The 4,995-nt window shown below is 46.9% G+C and overlaps 1 long non-coding RNA gene across 1 annotated transcript in view; it reads left to right on the top strand.

The window, feature by feature from the left end:
• LOC113978068 overlaps positions 1-3,500 on the top strand; it is a 6,691-nt gene extending 3,191 nt beyond the window's left edge. Inside the window, exons 3-4 of the long non-coding RNA XR_003537492.1 lie at positions 1,557-1,672; positions 3,455-3,500. This is a non-coding gene — a long non-coding RNA (uncharacterized LOC113978068). The remainder of the gene's footprint in view (positions 1-1,556; positions 1,673-3,454) is intronic.
• The last annotated feature ends 1,495 nt before the right edge of the window (positions 3,501-4,995 follow it).

Genomic DNA, 4,995 nt, shown 5'->3' with positions numbered 1-4,995 from the left:
CCCTTTCCCTTTCCCTTTCCCTTTCCCTTTCCCTTTCCCTTTCCCTTTCTCTTTCCCTTTCCCTTTCCCACAGTGTCCCCTCTCTTGTTCCTCTGCCCCACCTGCTACCCCGCTGTCCTCCATCCCTTCTCAGAGCTCTGCCATGTGAAGTCCTCCCTCCCTCTCCTGCTGAGTTGTGCCCTTCCCTCACTCCAGGTGTGCCCTGTCCCTCCCTGGCTGTCGCTCCAGAGGTGCTGGAGCTACGTGACCGCACATGGAGCTGCAGTTCTGTGCAGCTCCTCGAGGCAGGTGGCCCTTTGCCCTGCTCTGTTGGTCCTCCAGCCTCTCCTGCTCCTGCTGCTCTGCATCCTTTAGATCTGTGAGTGCCTGTAGGGAGAGCCGTGGTGGCTGCAGTCCCTGTATCCATGCTCCGGAGGGACAGCTGGGTTGTTACATGATGTAGTTATTAGCCATTGTTAGTGAAAACATCACATGAAACAATAATTAAGATTTGTGACATAATTGCCTTACAAAAGCCCATTGAAAAGGAGAAGCAATAATAAAGCTGAAAGAAAGAACTGCTTGTTGCTGGGACAACTGAAAATGTAGCAGCAGGTAAGACTATTGTTGATGGGCTGGAAATCTCGAATTTAAATGTTCGCTCTGCTCTCAGCAAGTGCCACAAATGAATTTTTCTGCATGCCTGACCTTCTTTGCAATCAGATGGTGTTGGATTGTGACTTGCATGTGGCTTCATTTGCTAATGCACATCCCACTGTTGGTAATGCCTGACTGAGTGATGCTTCACTGCCTTTCTCAGGCTCCTGTTCGAGTGAAACACTTGCTAAGATGATCTGAGCTCCTCTGTTGCTGGATGAGTCCATGTGCAACTGGGCTACTTTCAATTATAGAACAGTGAAAGCTTTGAATTCCTGCTCCAGACTAGTTTATTAACGTTGGTATCACACTGTGATAAAACCACATTTTTAATCTTACAGTACTTAAGGTACATAAAGCATCTCTGCTGCTTGAGATTTACTGGCTTCCCACTGCTCAGGTTCACTTTGTCAGCAGAGAGGAAAGTCTGCTTTGCGTTCTCAGGTAAAATGGAGAGAGCTGGATGAAACAGTTGTTCAAAGGCCTTCTGTGGGCAGGGGGAAAATTGCAGAACAAGTACAAATTGCCTGCTTTGCTTAATTAAAAGAAACAAAAAAAAAGAAAAACAACCCCTGCCCCTCAAACCTCCAAAACATATGGGAATTGTGGAAACATCGGTAATAGTCAAGGAATTATTAAGTCTTATCTCTTTACCAGTTAAGGTTATCTTTGGTTGCTGTGGGTGGTATTTAGATCTTAACTGCAAATTCTTTCCCAGGAAATATAGGAAGAGAAATAGTGCTTAAATCCCAGAACAGCATAGTCTGGGTTTGGGAGAGCTGAGCTGAGCTCAGGCATCCTCAACTCAGCCTGGAAAACTTGTGTTTCAGATAATCCAACTTGTGCTTGAGCTGTTAAACCTCTTTTTGCTTTTCCCTTGCTCCAAAGGCTTTCTGTCCATGCTTTTGTTTTTGCTGCAGGAAGCTTGGCCTGACCCTTTAGGGGGGGTTTGTGGAGCAGAACAACGAGCTGGAGCTTCACAGGGATTCCAAACCTGAACTCCTCTGCTGGCAGCAGCTCCTGGTTTTATGTGTGGGTAAAGGGCTCTGGGAAAGTGTGACTGTACTGAATTCACTGCTGCTGCTCTACTCTTGGACATTTGTGAGCACAGAGGTTAATAAACCCGTGGATAATTGGGTATTTCAACACCAGCACCTCACTATTAAGTAATAGCTTTTTATGAAACTACGTAATATCACCAACTCTGCCTTATTTTTTTGACATTCAGTGTTAGAGCCAGACTCTCTGCTGGTGTAAATAGGCATTAAAACTGCTTTAGTTGCTCTGGTTCACCCCAGTTGAGGCTGCTGTAACTTTGGCAGCTTCTCGTTAGTGCAGCTTAATTACTTTTACACAGGCAACAATTTTCTCTTCAGAAACCACCTGACCTTGTCAAGCAGGTTCATCTTTGACCACAGTCTGCTCCCCAAACCTCCATCTCCTTAAAAAAAAGGTGATTCTAAGCACAATTTTCTATACAGGAGTTAATTGAAGTTTTCTCTGGCTTGCACAGGAAGGATGTTTCCCAGCAGGCCATGCAGGGAGAATTGCAGAGTGGGGCATTGCAGCCAAAAGAAATATGTTCCTAAAGCTGCTGGAATTTCAGAGTAGTGGTGCAAGAAGACATGTGATGACATTTAAACATCTCAACTGTTTGTTGTTTTTAAATTCATATATTTAAACATATAGGTTTTTTAGGTTTTAAAATTTACATATTGTTTTATGCAAAGTGCCATCTATTTAATGAGTGGACCTGGGGGCTATTTGCTGTAGTAAACTGATGTATTACATTCATGTAAACATTCTGCTGTAGATTTTCAGATTATTCTGGCTAGAACAGACACATCTTCTTCATTGAAAGAAACAGAAGACATGGGACTACACCTCTCAGTTGACTTTGGAAACCCCAGTGCTGTGTTTTATTCAGCCTTGAAACAAAGCAGTTCCATTTTCCTGTGGTTTGTTTCAATCAAACTTTTCCTCAAAAAGCAGATATTTGGAGACAAGCTTTGCTTGTCTTTGGAGAAGATGCCACTGTTTGTGCAGGGGGGCTCCCAGTCCCTGTGTTGTCCCCAAAAGCTGCTGTGGCTGTGCCTCCAGTGTGTCTGTCACTGGATGACACATGTTACCCATGAGGAATTCTCTATGATTTCCAGCAGCTCCAGGAAGAGCATTTATGTGTTCATTTATCTGGCAGCACATCTCCAGAAAGATTGGTAGTCAGGTAGAAATGTCAGCTGTGTCTCTCCCTGATAAAATTTAGATAAATAAAAACTCAGAGAAGAAACTGAAGGAAAGATTCATCGACAAAAGACAAACTGTTAGAAATTTCCTTTGTGAAAATGCAAAATAACATCGGAAACTAAAGGAGAAAGGTTTTCTAATGACCACGGCATGACTCCAGCTTTTCTCTTTAGCAAGAGATAATATATTCGCAATATCCCATTGTCTTTCCTTTGAAGGAGTTTCAAACATGCCTGAGGAAGGCTCCTACTGTCTGAGAACTCTAATTTCAGTGCTATGCCAAAATTATACTGGGCTGCTATTTCAGTTTGAGGCTTTTGAACATCCAGTTTGAGAGTGCTGTGGGTGCACAGGAACAATGTGTTGGGAGATGGGAGCAAGAACTCATATAACACCCTTGGAAAAATATCTTCTACTCTGTAGGACCCATCTATATTCATGTAGGAAATCCTAGTTCATTTGCACATTTTGGTATATAAAAGCTACACAGCTTGTAAAGGACAGTTTAAATCAAATGGATGAGATGTGCAAGAAGAAGAGGGAAAATGAGGCTTCTTTATTCCCTGTGTTGCAGAGGAGGAAGGAGGTGGGGATGGATGGAGTGACATGAGAAAACTCTGGAGAGCTCAGCTTCAAAACTGAAGTCAGGTTTCTTGAGTATAATATTCTAATAAATAGATGGGCAGCTTTTGTTGGAACTGAATGTGTGTATATACACATAAATTAGGGATGTGGAGATTGCTGGGATGGGGGGCTTCAAAGACTGAAAAAGCAGGACAGACCTAAATTCATTCGCTAAGAACATGCTCCTGGCAGCTCTCACACGGTGCTAATCACCAGTGCTGGGGACACAAAGCCTTTATTCTCTCTCACTAATGCCCTAAATGGGCTGTGAGTGCCCAGACCATTGTACACAGGGACATGATGCCACCTCATGCTGATGGCCCTGGGCTGGGTGTTCCTGGAGCGTGAGGTCCAGGTGAACAAGGGTGGGAGCTCATCCATGAGAAAAGGCCACCCTGAGGTGGGTGGTGTGCATTGGGTTTGTGTGGTCAGGTTTTGGTGGGGGGGGGTATAGGGAGAAGCTGCCAGAAGCTTTCTCCATGTCCTGCAGAGCCAATTCCAGCTGGCTCTGGATGGACCCACCACTGGCCAAGGCCAAGCCCAGCAGGAATGATGGTAATGCCTATGGGATAACATGTTTAAGAAGGAAAAAATAAATCATTGTGCAGAGGTAACTGGATCCAGAGAAGAGCAGAGTGGGAATATGTGAGAGGAACAGCCTGCAGACCCCAAGGTCAGGGCAGAAGGAGAGGCAAGAGGTGCTCCAGGAGCCGGAACCGAGGTTCCCCTGCAGCCCGTGGGAAAGCTCACGGTGAGGAGCTGTGCCTGCAGCCCAGGGAGGAGAGACCCCCCTGCAGCCCGTGAAGGGCTGTGATGGAGCAGAGACCCCCCTGCAGCCCATGAAGGGCTGTGATGGAGCAGAGACCCCCCTGCAGCCCATGAAGGACTGTGATGGAGCAGAGACCCCCCTGCAGCCCAGGGAGGAGCCCACAGGGAGCAGGGGGATGCCCAAAGGGGGCTGTAACCCCATGGGAAACCCTTTCTGGAGGAGGCTTCTGGCAGGGACCTGCAGCCCCTGGGCAGAGGAGCCCACGCTGGAGCAGGTTTGCTGGAAGGACTTGTGGTGCTGTGGGGGACCCACGTTGGAGCTGTGTCTGAAGGACTGACCCCATGGAAAAGTGAGAGCAGCTCCTGGAGAACTGTTGCTGTGGGATGGACTCACACTGGAGAAGCTGGTGAAGGATTGTCCCCCGTGGGAGGGACCCCAGGGGAGCACGGGAAGGACTCCAACTCCTCTCCCTGAGCAGCAGCAGGAACAACCTGGGATGAACTGACTGGGACCCCCATTCCCATCTCCCTGCACCACTGGAGGACAGGAGGGACAACTTGGAAAGGAGGGAGGGTGGGGGCAAGGTGTTTTTAAGATGAGTTTTACTTCTCATTCCCCTGCTCTGACTTTGATTCATAATAAATCCAGGTAATTTCCCCATGTCGAGTCTGTTTTGCCTGTGATGGTGTTTGGTGAGGGATCTCCCCTGGGCCTTATCCCAA

The sequence above is a fragment of the Neopelma chrysocephalum genome, unplaced genomic scaffold, assembly GCF_003984885.1.
Source record: "Neopelma chrysocephalum unplaced genomic scaffold, ASM398488v2 Primary Assembly neopelma1_287, whole genome shotgun sequence".
NCBI lineage: Eukaryota > Metazoa > Chordata > Aves > Passeriformes > Pipridae > Neopelma > Neopelma chrysocephalum.
Note: the sequence above shows the minus strand (reverse complement) of the source record. Positions and strands in the feature narration are given on the sequence as shown.